The 17576-nt window shown below is 44.4% G+C and overlaps 1 protein-coding gene across 8 annotated transcripts in view; it reads left to right on the top strand.

Annotated features, from left to right (window-relative positions):
• Positions 1-17576, top strand: part of slc8a2b (solute carrier family 8 member 2b) — a 134138-nt gene continuing 116562 nt past the window's right edge. For 2 of the 8 annotated variants that reach the window (XM_078929760.1, XM_078929758.1), the window contains exon 1: positions 38-169. The gene's annotated coding sequence lies outside the window, so the exon portion shown is untranslated. Of the gene's footprint in view, positions 170-5727; positions 5749-17576 lie in introns of those variants that run through there. The other 6 variants (XM_020708015.3, XM_023961335.2, XM_078929762.1 and 3 more) reach the window with 6 other exon arrangements.

Consider the following 17576-nt stretch of genomic DNA (forward strand, 5'->3'; position numbering starts at 1 on the left):
TTGTCGACATCCATCCGCGCCCCCGAAGACAGCTCGGCACCCCGCCCGCGCGCGCTCCTCTGTGCGTAAAAGACCGCGGGAAGGGGTCTAGCGCGTGCAGGGAAGACCAGGTCTGTTCCGTTCCGGCAGCGGATGCTCTGCTGAGATCTTCAGGCGGCACGAGCGCACGGTAAGATGCGTTTCCGTCACTTCTGCTGTTCCGATCCGACACGAGCGCGCCCTCACGTGCGCACTTGCCGGCGTGGATGTGTCTGGAAGGCTCCTGGTGGGGATGGAATAGATTTGTGTTGTGTGGTTTGACGCGCAGCATCTCTAGCGTAATCCGGCTCCGCGTGCGCTGTAATCTGAGGAAGTTTGGAGCGCGTGAGTGAAATGCTGAGGAGCCTGAGGAGAGCGGCTCCGCGCGGCTTTCCTCCAACTGCTGCGAGTTCAGATCCATCATGAAGACTCAAAGTCTGGAGGCAGCTGGGTCGTGGATCTTCCGGCGTGAAAGCCCACTTTTGTTGTGATTCTGGTTCCGTCAGGGCCGGGCAGCATTTCAGAGGAGACGCAGCGGTTTCCCGGGAGTTTCTGAGGAGGAGGAGGAGGAGGAGGAGGAGGACTGCAGAGCTTGAAAAACACTCCTGAAGCTGATTTCAAAATAAAGCTGCTGCTGCTTTTTGTTTGTTCACCTGATATTTGGATGTTTTTTCTGATCTCATGTCTAGATTTAGTGATGTTTACTGCTTTTGTTGTTTTATCTCCTCTGTCCTCCTTGGTCTCTGTGAAGCTGTGCTTTCTCCTCCACCAGCCCCCGCCTCCTTCCTCTCATGCTCCACTGCGCTCAGTCTGTCTCCTCTGACACATTCTCCTTAGTGATGCTGCGCTACAATCAGTCAAAGCGGCTGGACAGACTTGTTTCTGAGTTTGCCGGCTCCCCACTGCAGACCTTCAGGGTGTAGCTACAGATCTATAGGGTGGAGCTGCTGAACAGATCTTCAGGGTGAAGCTGCAGACCTTCAGGGTGGATCTGCTGATCTTCAGGGTGAAGCTGCTGAGAAGATCTTCAGGGTGAAGCTGCAGACCTTCAGGGTGAAGCTGCTGATCTTCAGGGTGAAGCTGCTGAGAAGATCTTCAGGGTGAAGCTGCAGATCTTCAAGGTGAAGCTGCAGATCTTCAGGGTGAAGCTGCTGAGAAGATCTTCAGGGTGAAGCTGCAGATCTTCAAGGTGAAGCTGCAGATCTTCAGGGTGTAGCTGCAGATCTTCAGGGTGTAGCTGCTGAGCAGACCTTCAGGGTGAAGCTGCAGATCTTCAGGGTGAAGCTGCAGACCTTCAGGGTGAAGCTGCTGAGCAGATTTTCAGGGTGAAGCTGCAGATCTTCAGGGTGAAGCTGCAGATCTTCAGGGTGAAGCTGCAGACCTTCAGGGTGAAGCTGCAGACCTTCAGGGTGGAGCTGCTGAGCAGACCTTCAGGGTGAAGCTGCAGATCTTCAGGGTGTAGCTGCAGATCTTCAGGGTGTAGCTGCTGAGCAGACCTTCAGGGTGAAGCTGCAGACCTTCAGGGTGGAGCTGCTGAGCAGACCTTCAGGGTGAAGCTGCAGACCTTCAGGGTGGAGCTGCTGAGCAGACCTTCAGGGTGAAGCTGCAGATCTTCAGGGTGTAGCTGCTGAGCAGACCTTCAGGGTGAAGCTGCAGACCTTCAGGGTGAAGCTGCAGATCTTCAGGGTGTAGCTGCTGAGCAGACCTTCAGGGTGAAGCTGCAGACCTTCAGGGTGGAGCTGCTGAGCAGACCTTCAGGGTGAAGCTGCAGACCTTCAGGGTGAAGCTGCAGATCTTCAAGGTGAAGCTGCAGATCTTCAGGGTGTAGCTGCAGATCTTCAGGGTGTAGCTGCAGACCTTCAGGGTGAAGCTGCAGATCTTCAGGGTGAAGCTGCAGATCTTCAGGGTGAAGCTGCAGACCTTCAGGGTGGAGCTGCAGACCTTCAGGGTGAAGCTGCAGACCTTCAGGGTGAAGCTGCAGACCTTCAGGGTGGAGCTGCAGATCTTCAGGGTGTAGCTGCAGACCTTCAGGGTGGAGCTGCAGATCTTCAGGGTGAAGCTGCAGATCTTCAGGGTGAAGCTGCAGACCTTCAGGGTGGAGCTGCAGACCTTCAGGGTGAAGCTGCAGACCTTCAGGGTGGAGCTGCTGAGCAGATTTAATAACATGGCTGCGGCATGCAGGCGGGGATCCTCCTCAGACGCTGCAGCGGGGCTTCCCTGGGCTTTTCCTTCCTCTGCTTCTGCAGATTTTCAGGGGCTTCCCTTGTTTTTCACTGCAGCAGCCCCCCCTCCTCCCCCCTGTGGTAACAGTAGTGATGGAGGAGCAGGGATGCTGCATGATCAGGAACGTCCCTGGGATGTCCTGATGGACATTAACCCTCCACGTGATATTTACTTTCATTCGTCTTCCCATCAGTGTATTTTTTTTCAGCATCTGATAATTGCTGCTTTACTTTATACGATGTCTGATGGATAATTCATCACCCCCCCTCTCTTCTCCTTCTTCCATTATCTCCCAGCTCTTTCTGTTTTTCACTCTCGCCTCCTCCCTTCTTTCTCTCAGCTCCCCCGGCATCTCCTCCCATCTCGTTGCTCTCACTGAGCTGCATCTTGTTTCTCAGCAGCGTCTCTCTTATCAGCGGTCACATACAGTATGTGCCCCCCCCCTGCTTTCAGCTTCTTTTAACCTTCAATAACCCCCCTGGGGGGAGGGGGGCGCTCTTTCATTCTCACACATTTACCGATCTCACCTGGGGAAAAGCTCAGGAAAAGCGCCGTGCTTTCATGTTTCATGTGGATGAACAAACCACTAAGCGCTGCTCAGCTGTTACCCTTCGGCTCCGATGCCTGTTACGTCACGGATGTTGTTTGGTTAAACTTTTTATTTCTAAGCGTGAAGTTATCCAAACCACACATCTCATCCGAACGGATGCAGTCCATTAGACGTCAATTTTGTTCCACGAAGACAAAAACAATCAGATTAAATCTACACTGGGACCGTGGCCGGTAGGCGGAGACCTGGCGGCAGGAAGAACTCCCACAAATCCAGCAGAATTATGGGATTTAATAAACAAAACCAGAACCTAACGGGAAGGACAGAAGACACTCCCATGAGGAGAACAGGGCAGACAAAGCCGTAAGTACTGAACATCAATGAGAGGATTGCAGGCAGCAGAGATCATCTCCATATCCAGGAGAGGATACGACAAATCTGCAGAGAAACAAAAATCACAACATAAACATATTTAAAATGAACCCTGACATAATACAAAATTGATGCTTGAAGCTTGCACTTCCTGTTTGAAGCTTGTTTGAAAGCAGAATTTCCTTGTGTCAGTTTACCAAGTCACCACTAGTTTGCTCCACAGTAATCTAAAAATAATGCAACGGGCGATAGGTAAAGTCCACAAAGTGAGATTCTTGATATTTTTAAGGCTGTAGAGCTCCTCTCTGCACACTTTCTCCACTTTTCTCAGACAGACATGAACATTTTCACACTTTTCTGTCTTGTTTAAACTCTCAAAGCTCAAACCTGCATAGAGATCATAAAGATCTGACTGGGATCGATCAGATCTTTATGATCTCTGGGAGACACAGTATGGAGGAGACTGACTCACATTCCTCATTAGCCAATTAATGGCGGCTGGGTAGCTCGGTTGGTAAGGTGAGAGGCTACCATGCAGGAATCCAGGGCTCAATTCCCAGAGGGGGATAAACCATGGTACTGGGTCAATTACCATATCAATGGCAAGCAATTAACATCACCCAGTGAGGGTCCTCAGGCAAGACCCTTAACACACGGTAAAGGCCCGTACACACCGGGACGAATGTTCGCCAGGCCTTATTCGCCAGGCGTTATTCGCCACGTTTTTTGTGTTCACACCCAGGCGATTTTCGCTGACGATGAGTGGAGTGAACATGCAATTTCATTCCCTGACATTAGATGGCGCTTAATGTAAACAGAAATACTCCTGTACACAAGGTGGCGCTGCGCAACTTTACGCTTCTTAAAGTCGCTTTTCGCTCAGAAGAAGAGAGCAAGTATTTACACGCTTGTCAGAATCAAACAAAGAAAACATGAATATTTCAAGCACCAGTAGCTCCAACTGGTGCTTGGTTCGGGGATATTTTAGAATGTCCGTCATTATTTCTTCGCGGCTGTGTGTAGACGCTACTTGGCGTCTAGCTTCTTCGCTGGTATGTGTGCTCAGCAAGGCAGTTTTGTGTTTGAGCGCCCCCAAGTTGTGTTTTACTTTAACTTCAGAAGCTCCAGACACGTGTGCAAAAGCGCCATTCTCATTGGTCGAGTAGATTTCGACGCGACGCGTCGAAAAAAAAAAACGAACCCAAGGCGTTTTTTTTTTTTTGACGCTTTAACGCCTGGCGTTTTTTCGCGTCGGTGTGCACACTCTCGTTGGTGCCCTTTGTTTAGTCACGAGGCGTTAAACGTCGGCGAAAATCGCCGGCGAAATTCGTCCCGGTGTGAACAGGCCTTTAGGCTGCAGCTCACCACTGCAGAGAAGAATTTCCCCATTGTGGGATTAATAAAGTACCAACTATTATTATTAATCAGGGCACAGAATAAATACTTTTTTTTTTAGAGTTCCCTTTTTTTAGTGTTCCCTTCCTTTTTTTAATCATAAATCTGCCTTTTTAGCCAAAATAAAAAAAACCTTCTAGGACATACTTTCTGCAGAGTTCATCAGAAATTCACCTTTTGAGTTGTGGACTGGTGGGATGGAGTAAGCCTGTCCACATTTCCCATCATCCACCTGTTTACATGCTCTCTTGCTAGTTTACAGCCCCTCACAGCCTTCAACCGTTAGCGGTGCAACAAAAATGGCGAGCAACATGCGAGCTATCCAGCCACACGGTTTTGATCGAGACGAGAAAAACAAAGACGTGCGTGGATCTATTTGTCTGCAAGTGGATGCATCAGAATGGAGCAGAGCAGGGGGCTTGTGGCGCGCTGACTGTAGCATCTGCATCACACCCACAAGCTTTTTTCAAACTGCATTTTTTCATCTGCTCCTGATTCACAGCAATTTGAGTGCAGAAATTCTCAGAGGTGCTTAATTTTCTTCATATATGTGGGAAAAATGACACGAGAACACATTAAAAACAATACAAACGCCATTTTCATCAGAGCGGTTCTTTAACGGTTTGTTTTCTCCCTGTGGTTCCTTCACCTCATCATCACCTCCTTCCTGCTGTTCGTGCGCATCCCTCACCACGTCTGATTCCTCTCGGGGGACACATTCAGGGCTGTACCCCCCCCCCCCAAGCCTTTTCCTCAGTTTTTAATTACACAAATGATCTGGTCGATTTGCTGTCCGATTGCAGATGTGTGTGAGGGGGGGGGCTGCAGCATCACGATCAGACGGGGAGGTGGGCTGTTTTCAGTTGGTGCGTCTGTTGATGCTGCAGTGGATCCCGACCGCTCCTTCCCTGTGACCTAAATGTTTTGCACATGGAATGTTTTTTTAGTTTTGTTGTGCGTTTTCTGTAAAGCCTCGTTGACTGATGGATGAAATGAGCTGCAGCTCAGATGTTTGATAAGATCGTGGAAGGAAGAGCAAAAGGGAAAATGCTGCAGTACTGTGGAGAGGCCCTGTGTGAGAAGAGCAATCTGAGGGACACGAGGAACCAAAAAAACAACAAAACCCATAGGAATCTGCAAGGAACTACAGTTGGAACCACAGGAACAACTCTGTAACCAAACATATTTCAGTAAGAAACTGTCCTCAGTGATCTACAGAATGATTGTGTAAATGTTTGTATATATTTGACATTTTTACATGTTCCTTTAATTTGACTCTGTTTGTTCTATTTTATTTTACTCTGTTCTTCCATTAATGTACGCAACTGGGCACTAAACTAATTGGACCGACTGTTTTCATTAAATATTCTACTAGAGTCTCTTTGGTGTGAAGTTTTAAACAAAGTGAAGGTAAAATCTTGGTCACAACAGCTGGACTGTCTGTGGGCAAAAAAAACATCAAACCTGAAGTGGGAACGGCGGTGACCCAAACAAAAAATGAAGGTCTTTGACCGCTCGGTAGATCCGTAGAGAGAAGTCAAAGTAACTTTATTTTCGATTTCTACAATGTTTCCATAGGCATAGAAACTGAAATTGAAAATGCTGATGCACCTTTTTTTCTGTATGGGCATGCTGTGGGCAACAGGTCATAGACAACACTTCTACAACACCTATGGGGGAAGCGGTGAGGCGCAGGCGCGTCGTATCGATTTGTCATGTTTATTAACTGCAAGGCTCCTTTGCGCCAAGATCCAGCTGCTCTTCTTTACAACCCTCCACGGACCCAAACAACCCCAAAACCCTGCAGCACCGATTGGAGTTACCCCTGTACCCCTGCTTGGGGTGTATTCAGAGTGGACACATTTGGGGTTCCTAAAGTGAACTACAGTCTGTTTCCCCCAGTGATCCAGAACAAATGTTCAGTCTGAATGCACCCAGGAGGACCCTGGTCCAGGACCAGGAACCGCTCTCTGACCCATCTTACAAGGTGGTCTTGGCTTGTTTCCAATCACACTGAGCTCTGGTTGGCTCTGAGATTCCTCGGCATGAATGGGCTCCATGCTCAGAGAGGTGAAACTGGACCAATACTGCCACCGTAGCTGGTCGTCACGTGGTGTAAGAATTATGCAGGAATGTAGCAACGGATGAGCCGCAGACAAAAGTGAATTAGCAAGGAAGCCATGACAATGAGAGACAGCAGCTCATTGAAATGTGGTCGGATGAACGCAGGCTCATTAGAACAACGTTTAATGTGATACACACTGTTAAACAATTATCAGAAGGGATTGGGGCATATAATTTTTTCCAGCCGACAATGATAACCAATATTTCCCCTGTAACTGTGGCCGATAGCCAATATTTAAGTGTCTACAGTAACACAAAGCTTAGATTTCCTTTTTGTTCCTTTAGTAGAATTGCACAACTTTTCATTTATTGGACAACCACGTTTTTAACATGCAGCAAAGGATCTCATATGTATCACTTTAAAACTTTCATATAAATATATCTGAAAGCATTCCGACATTTATTGAACATTGGACATAACTGTAAGCCATGAGCTCCCTGTTGCCACGGATCTGTTTGAACAACATGTATCCCAATCAAAAAAAACATTTACCTGAAAACAGTCGATTACTGACTATGACTGGAAACATAACCTACCCAATATATAAGAAACAAATGTACGTTTCAAAAATGAAAACCGATACCGAAAAACTCAAAATATGCGAACATCGGCCAATACCGATACTGGCACCTACTTATTAGCGTACCGTCTTAGCCGTTGTTTTCTCAGGAACCGCCCTGCAGCACGCCGCCACCGTTCCAAAGTGGCCATAAAAAGTGCTGAACCTGCCGTTGATACAAGCATTTTAAAATTGGTCCGTGAAATGTAAAGTTTGAATCCATAAACTATCCTGACAAGGACTGCAAAACACAGGACTTCCGTCATTTCTGCCCCTCATTGCTTTGCTCCACCCTTGTGATTCCTGGCCAATCACTGAAGAAATCTTTAGTCGCGTGGTTTAGTTTATAAGCCTTAGTTTGAAACATAAATATCTGGCTGAAAGGCATTCTGAATACAGACCAAACGCAAGGTTCAGAACTCAATCCGGACCAAAATAAATGGACTCTGTTCAGACCAACGGACCTTTCTGGCCTGAATAAACCCTTAAAGTCTGAAGGTTTACACATCTCCCTCCAGCTGTTTGTGTTTCTGTACACTGTACCAATTGAGCCAAACACAACATAAAAATGGTGCATTCTGAGACGATAGCCAATCAGAAAAGACCTAGCATTAGGAGGGCTGCAACATCGCCTAAAACGGGAGGAAATTAGAGAGGATCAGTGTGACTGTTTTGAAAAATATCTGAAGTTTCTCTTATTACTGGAGAAATTGGCTTTCATGAAGTCCCAGTATTTTTTTCAGACCTAAGAATTAAACTGCGGGGGTTTAGGAATATGTAATGAAGTCATTTTTTGAAGTCAGTAGAACTATTTCTATTCAGTGCAATGGTATCGGTGAAGGAAGAGCCGTTTTTGAGTCTCTCTGCATCAGTTTGATGTATGGAGAAAAGCAGTGAGTTTAATGCATTATGCAGTAAACTGCTGCCGCGCCCGTCATGCAGGCATAAACCAGCTGCTGCTCTAACCACATTACCAATTCACATGTTAACTAAACCAGCCAGAGCCGAGGAGCTTAAAACGCTGGTGAAAAGAAACCGAGCAAGACCATAAAATCAGCCAACCAGTGTGCTGACATTTGTTTCATATATTTAATGAATGGATTAACATTGAACATAAGACACTAAACATGGTGGAGTGTGAGTGTGGAGCAGTCTAACAGACAGAATGAAGTACGGTGAACATCTCAGGAACTTCAGCAGACAGATGAGAGCGCACTGATGATTTCTGCTTCATTCATGAAACCAGCGACCTGTCGTCATGCGGCGTGTTTCCGTGGCGACCGTCTCCTGAGAGCCCAAACTTCACATTTACTGTGCCGGATGTTTTCAGGTGAGGTTGAGAGGCTCTCCTCGGGAAGTCCTGGGTTTTTGTGTGTCAGGCATCTCACTGAGAATTTGTGCTGCGGCGTTCCATAACCAGACCGGTTCGGAACCTTTAGCTCCCCTCCTCCTCCAGTCGGTGTGCTGCTCACGTTCTCGATCCACTTCCAAGATCTTCCTGAAAACCTCCGGATCCTCAGCATAGTGCTGTGTTCTGGCTCCTGGAGAAGCAAGTGTTTCCCTGGTTCTGTTCTCACGCCCCTCACCTGCAGCTGTGATCAGGGCGGTGGGGGACCCTGGGGGGGTTTTGTTGGATCGAGTACTGAGTGATCTGTGGGTTTGAGAACGTCTGCTTTGGGAACTTTCAGTTCTCCTGCAGCAGAGATGAAAGGTGACCATGACTTCCTGTCTGCTCATTCTTATCTTCTCTGGCGGTGGTTCAATTCCTCAATCCTCAGGAACTTAAGGTGCCTGGAAATTAAACATGAAGCTCCAGTAAACTTGTTTAACTTTTCTGTAGTCTGCAGCCACCTCTAAGGCCATGTCACACTGTCGCTACGTACAATTTGCACATATTGCACGGATGAAAATTGGTCATGCGTGAACAAACATGGAAAAAGTGAGAGAAGTTGTCGTCTTTACGTGAAATTTTCACAGGTGTATCATGAATGAACCACGTTAAAACCACAGAAGTATGAATAAACCACGCAAAGAACACGTAAATCACCGTAGAACATGAACATTGTGTGATTACTGCGCTGTTTCCGTGCAATTCACTAGTGATTTGTGCGTCAATTACAACAATTGAACGTGATAAGTGCCCCGCATACACGATATAAAAGTTATACATCGGTGGTTCATACGGGAAAAGACTTTTAGACATGTGTGGAACGGTTGTGGAAAGACACAAATTTGTGTATGCGTCTTGCAAAAATCACGCACATTTGTTTAAGATTTATGTAATAATTGTGTTTACAAATATGCGTAAACTGCATAATTCTCAACCGAAACCCTCGACGGACATCTGTGCACACCAACGAACGCAAGAAACACGTATGAATTACGTAGATCACGTGTATCACGAAATACCGAAATGTCATATGTGGAAAATGCGTAAAATGTACGTAGTGGCTGTGTGCCTTCAGATAGAAATGGTTTGGCTGTAATCTGCAGTTGTTTTTTTCTGACTTTGTTGTTTCACTCGCATTAGTAAACAATGAGCCTGCATTTACAGGCGGGTCTCAAATATGTGCCGGTAAAGCGAAGCCAAAACCGTAGAGGGCCGTGTTTGAAGAAGATCTAGAGACGAAGAGGAAGGAAGAGGAAGCAGGAGATCGTACTGTGAAAAGTCTGTGAACAGCAAATGGAAAAACCAGAAACAGTAAATCCGTTTTTGTGTCAGAGAGCCTGGAATGAATCTGCTCCAGCAGATGGTTTGTTTAAAGGAGACCTTGGGACGTGTGCCATCTTTGAAACTGAGCAGTCGGATCAATGAGGCGGTCTGAGTGAAGCCAGTCCACTGCAGTCATGCCTTTAAAACTGAAAAACATGGCTTAAGCTTCCTCTGCTTAACACTGTTTGAATAGGAAAATCAATTATTAATATAAAAAGTTCCAAGCCCAGTGATGGGAAACGTGTTTTTTCAGTGCCTGTTGATATTGAAACAGGAAATGTCCCCAACAGACTTCCAGTTTGGATACAAACACCAAACATTTGGAGAGATGCTCTGATCTGATCTTTTCCCTCATCTTCCTCCTGCAGCGGTTCTACATTTACGTCAGTCGTCACTCCTCCTCCTTTTTCTTGGTGCTTGATTCGTTCCGTCCGCTACACCATCCGCCCACAGGCCGCCTCCACTCCTTTACCTCTGCATCTGTTTGGCCCGCCCAATTCAGTAGCTGTGTCCCAAATATGAGCTTTTCCAAACATCGAGTTTTTATCTGCTCCCAGTCATGAATTGAATATAGAAAAATCTTAAATTATTTCATATAGGTCCATTATTATGAGAAAAGTGCTTGTAGAATATGTTAAAACCACCAAAAACACAGTTTTCATTGTAGTCGGTCTTTCAGATGCGGCTTCTCTTCTCTACGACCCTCCATGGACCCGGACAACAGAAAACATGCATGGCTGCTTTTTTAATTTTATTTAATTTAATAAAATGTTTTTAAAGTTTTTAAGCCCCCTAAACCTTAACTGGAATTGAACCATAAATCTGCTTACAAACCGAATCCATGGGTAGAGCCCAGGAAAAAAAAAAGTAACTTGAAATGATTACATTTATAAAAAAACATCTTTATTTTACCCACAATATTTACACCCTGGCGTTGTGTGACCCTGAATTTCTGTCAACATTCTAGATTAAACTGTTCCTGAGGGTTTTCCAACCAGCATCCCCTCACAGGGTTTACATCCAGGCTGTAATTCAAACAATGTAAAGCTGAAAATGGATTTTGCCATTCCTGAAATTTCACTCAGTTCTTCTGGACTCAGTTTTAGGAGTAAAGAGTTCAAGTGATGATCCTTTTGCCTTTTTAATCAAACTGTTGGGTTTGTCATTTTCTTTCTTACGTTAAACCTGCATGTGATCAGTGAGCGAGACGTTAAAGGGTCATTTCCTGTCACTGATAGCTGTAGGAAACCACGCACACACATGCGCACAAACACACAGTTATTAACAGATTGCTTTGCTCGGTTCTGACATGAGGGAGACACATCACCTGCTGAGTCAGGTGTCACGCTCACAGAAAACACCAAACACACACACTCGCACATTCCGACACCCAACCTGCCCGCCCACATTCTGTCGCTGGTTTGATTCCAGGAACTGTGCCACCAGCTGGCCCATGTTTGCTGCTTTCTCTGTGTGTGTTTGTGTGCATGTGTGAGCCGTGGAGTGCACGGACTGGTTCAAAGAAACAGTTAAAGAAAATGAGGACATATTTGAGAAATGAGTTGATTTAAATCCAAAGTAGTTTATTTATTGGTATTTTGCATTTTGACATCACTGCGATGTCCATCTGTGGACTTTTTCACACTTTGGTTGGTGGTCCTGTTACACAAATGTACAAACAATTGACAAACCAACGCTTGCATACTAACGTCTAGCAAATTCAAATAAAGTGTAAACCGGATCAGTGCCCCACTTAGTCACTCTTATTGTGGTGGGGCCAGTTTCAGCGTTGCCAGATAGAGTCACAGTTTTCCAGCCAAAAAGTCATCTGAAAACCGCCAGACTCAGCCAAAAACCGCCCAACGGGGGGGGGGGATCACGTGACAGGTTTGTGTGTATCATATATATATATACACATAAAAAAAATATATATATATATATATATATATATATATATATATATATATATATATATATCGTATGATAAATATGAGTAAAGTATTGAATATTTCTTCAGTGGACCGCCTTCTTTAATTTTCTTAACCCGCTCTATCCCTGCTATAACCTGCGTGCGGCATTTTCATCTTTGTGCTGTGCTGGAGCGCCCCGACTATCGTGTCAATCTGCTGCTATGATGACCGTATTTTGCGCTTTCTGTGTAGGACACACTGAGGAGTGCAGGAGAAAACAACTCTCAGCTGCAGAGGATGTGAACAGGTGAACAGGTAGAGAGGCGGGGGAGAGGCTTGACTGTCAGATGGAGACACGGGCGTCAGATGAAGACGCAGCTTTCAATGTGGAAGTTGAAGCAGAGACTTTCTCTATGATGATTTTATGAACTCAAACATGGAAACATGATTACCAGATAGAACTCTTCAAAATAATAAACTTGATCTCTCCACATTCTCTGTGTCTACCATGCATTGATGTAAACAGACATCGCTCCATGCAGCGATCAGACCATAACTTTAGCTCCGCCCACACGCGACCGCGGTATCATCCTTTAAAGAACCTTATTTCTAAGAGGAGGGGCGTTGCACACCCCCAACAGGTTCTAATGACAGAGCCCATTATCTTCTCTGCCTGGTGCGTACACGGGGCTTCAGTACATAAGACTCCAACAGGCACACAGCCTAACGTAGTCCGTTATTATGTATTCATGAGGGGAAAAACCCGCCGAACCGACCCTAAAACCGCCCAAATAATGCATACCCGCCCAAAGCTATTTTTACCCGCAAATTTAGAACCAAAACCGCCCAATTGGGCGGAAAACCGCCCAATCTGGCAATACTGGCCAGTTTCCCTTAACATCCGGGTTACATAGCCACTTCCTGTTTTCTTAGCACCGGCTGCGGCTGATCTGCTGTGGCTGGTTGCTCTTCTCACAGCTGTCCGCTATCAAAAACCCAAAACAACCTTTGGTTGATGTCAAAATTCTCACTGGATCGACAGAACCTTGAATAACTTACCCTTTGGTCAGGTTTTTTTCTTCCCCCTTCTCTTCCCTAACCGAACTGCTGTGATCTGTCCTCATTCAGCTCCCTGATATGTGCATGGTGAGCCACCGGCGGACATCCAACTCCACGAACCTCCTTCTCCAAACAAACCTTTGGAAAAGGAATCCTGACAGGAAAACCCAAACCAAAGAAAAAAGGAACTCCAAAAAGATACTTTAGAATATCCTTGAGTGGATTTGTGGACACTCCATCCTCCACCGTCTCATCAATTTGCTTTATCTTTTCTTTATATTTTAATGCAATTAATTGATGACTTTATCCCCGTATTGCATTTTCTTTCCACACACTCTGGATTCAGTGAGATGAACATTGGTAGTTAGTGCTGTCGATCAGCAAGCGTTTCAAAAGTATAACACAACTTTTTAGTTTATAAATCACAAGATACTAAGCCATCATACATGATACTTCACTCTTACCTGCAGATGCCATCAGAATACTTTATAAGCTAGAGCAGTTTCGATGTCTGCAAGATCTTAGGTTTGTGTCCCGGACAAGCCCCCATGTTTGACTCTAGACTTAAATTGATTATAATGCAGTTAAAGCCAATTATTAATCAGGAAAAAAAACTATCTTTCAAGATGAGAATTAAACAAAGCAAGGCTAACTTTAAATAAAGAAAAGAAGTTAAAGAATTTGACTGAATACAGTAGAAAAACGAAACAGAAAACAAAAGGGAGCAGACAGAAATCTTATCTGAAGGAATATAAGATTGATTTCAGGACTAGAATGTTATCTCTAAGCTAAATGAATAAACAACAAAAGAATAATGTCCAGGCTAAACTGTGCTTTGAGTTTGGAAGGGTTGGGTTAGGAAACACAGAGCGGCCCTGCTGGACAATCGGCATCTGACACCTAAAGCATCTCAATACTGCCAGGGGCAGTAAGGCTTCAGGAAACAGCATTATACTCCTGAAAATAATTTGTGTTTCTTAAGATTTAATCATGTTTGTTTGAGCAGTGCACAAATTTATATTTTTCTTTACTTTTCAATTTGATGATTTCTCCAAAGATTTCTGACACGATGCTTAGTATATCGTTTTTTTTCTCTGCACTTCTTGACTCTTTATTTTGTAAAAGCTGAATTGATCAGGTTTTACGTTGAATATTACCTTTTGCGTTGCTTCACACTAGGTTTCTGCTGTTTACCACTCATGCTGCCTGATTTCTTAAGCTCTTCTGTTTTCTGTCAGAATCCGGCTGGACTCTGTTACTCTGAGACTAATTGGATTACTTCCAACTGCAGGGCTGTTTTCATGTCTGACAAAAACCTTTGAAGCCCATTCAACAACATTTGTTTCACCCTTGTGGCATCTCTCAGGATTTACTAAACCCTTAAACGTCAGAAGTTTAGCTCCACAGAGTTGACATTCTTTGAATTGCCGTCACTCTTCAACCGTTTATTCAGTTGACGTAATTCTAATGGATTCTTTGCGCTCTGATGCGAAAGCGTATTTATCCGCATAAACTAGCTGATCCTGACACTTTATTTATGTAAAGTGTTGCATATCTGTCCAAATCCACTAGGAAGCAGAGCTGGAGGTAGCAGTGATGGAGATGCTGAGATTCTCTTTGGGAGGGACCAGGATGGACCAGGATGAGGACATCAGAGGGACGGCTCATGTTAGAGGTTTTGGAGATAAAGCCAGACTGAGATGGTTGGGACATGTCCAGAGGACAGACGGCGAATCTATCGGTAGAAGGATGCTGAGTGTAGAGCTGCTAGAGGTCCAGAGGAAGACCAAGGAGGAGGTTTCTGGATACAGGAGAGGATGCAGAGGACAGATGGAGGAAGTTGATTCGCTGAAGGGAAAACAAACGGGAAGGAGAAGAATCGCGTTAATTCGTGAAAACGGTTGAAATGTTACAGTAGTTCAATGTGATTATTTTGCTGTCACCGGCGACAGATCGGGTGTTAAAGGGTTAATAAACAGAAACGTCTCTGTCTGCATTACTGCACGGTCATCTCCTCGATGTCTCCTCCACGTTCAGCTTCTGGGTTTGTTTAGTTTAGCCTGTAAACTGGTTACGCTTCTATTAACATCGTGTTTCTATGGTAAAAACATTTGGTGTAATGTTCAGAGCATCTTCCTATGTGTGTCACCGAGGATTCAAATGTCAAATCAGCAAAATCCCAGAGAGGGTGTAAACCTGTAGCATTTCATGGGATTTCTATTCAAGTCTCTCTGCTGAAACGTTCTCCCTGACATCACCAACAGTCATCATGACCTCTGCTGGCCTGTGATTCACTCATCCTCAGGGACTGACAGTCTGAGGCCTCCACAGGAGCTCTTAGGAGTTTCTAACATTACCTCCAGAGGAGCCCAGTCTGCTGAACGCCACCGCTTCCTTTTTTTCCAGTTGGTTTCCTTCAATGTTTAATTCAAGTAATGACTCTCAAATGACTTATCTGCAGCTGAAAAAATCTTTTTATGGCTCTGACCTACAAATGTGGCAATTTAGTTGTTTTTTCCCCCCACAGAATCCCAAACGGAACAACAATGAGCTCCTCAGTAGTGGATTGCTGTCAGTGCTGTCCTTCCAGCCGCTCTGCTCGCTCATCATAATTAGATTTAAAACGCACGAGCTACTGCTGCTGAACGCCCACCTCTTTAAAGGTTTCCTCGTAAGTGTGACCACATCAAATTCTGTTTAAGACTCGAGTCGGATCCCTTCGGGATTCACAGTTTGAAGCTGCAGTTTGGCCCATTTCAGTGCTGAAAGACTGGAACGGCGAGGCTTTGGCCAGCACGTCGTTATTGCATGTTGGTCAAAAGGATGAGCGCGTTACATAAGATGTCAGCTTGTTTCCTGTCCTGCTGAGTAAGCTCTGTGATCTTCTGCAGGTTTGGAGGGGAAACGCGTCACATCCACATCTCTGCAGGTTTTGTTCTCTTTAATTCAAATGCAGATGTGAGAGGCTGCTGGGAAATTTACTAAATTACACCAAAACTACAGGCGGCAATTTCAACCTGGCAGAGAAAGATCCAACTATCATTAAAGAAGGACTGGTTGCTTTTGATCCTGACGTTCTCAGAAAAACTAATCTGAGCAATTCTAGTCCAACAGGGTTTTTTCTCCTGGAAAAAAAACTATTTTTTTCTTTGTAGTTAAGGCGGATTACTTTCCTCTTCTGGCTGCAGTAATCTGCGGGCCTCTGCAGCAGCTCTTTATCCCATTTCATTTCTCGTATGATGGCTTAGTATCAAATACGAAGCAGATAGATTACTGCTGCACCAAGCTTTTTCATCTGAACATCAACAAATGAGGGATGTTGCTTCACGGGCCCGTCCTGTAATTGCTCTGTTTTTAAGTGGACCAATTTGTATGTTATTCACAACCAAAGTCTCATTGGCTGTCCCACACCAAGGTGTGTGACATTTGTTATCCACATGTGACACATCCACTGGGGGAGCGGTGGGCTGCAGACACAACCGCGATCGGAAACCAATCTAACCTCTTAGTGTCAAGCATGGGGTCTTTGATTCCTTTGGTATGGCTCTGCCATGGATTTGAACTCGTGACCTTCCGGTCTCATGCCGGACACTCCCCCACAAGGCCACTGAGCGGAAGCACAAAGATGATTTATGATGAAATGATTTATTTGTGCCTTTATCTGGTCAGTAACATTTTTTTATTTTTTGTTTGAGGGTCCGCTTTAGGCCTCAAAGGAAAATTCAGACAGGTAAACATTATACAGCTAATTGTCTAAAACCTTCTTGGTTATTGCCAAACATAATAAAAGATTGTGTAATATTTAAAATGAAATTTCTGTAAAGTTAAACAACAAAATCCTTAATTTAATTTCTCAGTTTGTTGATTTAACTAGTCTCTAGTTAATATTTCAGGGAAAAATATACTTAATATGAGTAATTAAAAGTTTAATCAAAAAGTAAAAATAAAATGTACAGAAATAAGTTTGAATCAAACTGAATAAAATTCACTGACAGTTAAGGATTTGCAGATAAAAATATTTCTTTAAAAGAAAGAAATGCATAAAAATGTGGAAAAAAATCCTTAAACTAAAGTTTGACTTGAAGATAAATATCAGGATTAGCTTTAATTAAACTCTGAGTGTGATCTTCTAATCTGAATTGTTTAGCTCAAAATCTTCTGCAGCTTATGTCGCATTTGCAGTTGAATTATATTTAGCAGGAAGTTGAATCCTGTTGTAATGAGAGTTTTGTCAGATTTCTTTGGAGGTGAGAAAGGGATTAACACCTTCTGGAAGTGTGTCCCGGTGAGAAAAGGTGCATGTAAACAGCCTGTTGATGTGTTGTGAGAAGAACCTCCTCAGTGTGCTCATGTTTTATTTAACCCTTGCAGTTTGACAGACTTCAGATTTGTCTTTGTTCAAATCAAATCAAACTTTATTTATAAAACAGTGCTTCTTATGCATTGTGCAGCTCGATAACCAAAAAACACACAATATTACAGTAAAAACCCAACCTACCCTTTAACCTTTCCACTCCCCTCTGTTAAAACATACAACCCATGACCCCCACGTACAATGAATAATGACTATGTACCTTCTAAAAAAAAAGTAAGGCTTGGCTCTGCTGTGAGGAAACAGTATTTGGGAATCTCTTCTTACCAGGAGCCAGCCT

This window comes from Oryzias latipes, chromosome 13 (assembly GCF_053564925.1).
Source record: "Oryzias latipes strain Hd-rR chromosome 13, Olatipes_Hd-rR_3.1".
NCBI classification, from domain to species: domain Eukaryota; kingdom Metazoa; phylum Chordata; class Actinopteri; order Beloniformes; family Adrianichthyidae; genus Oryzias; species Oryzias latipes.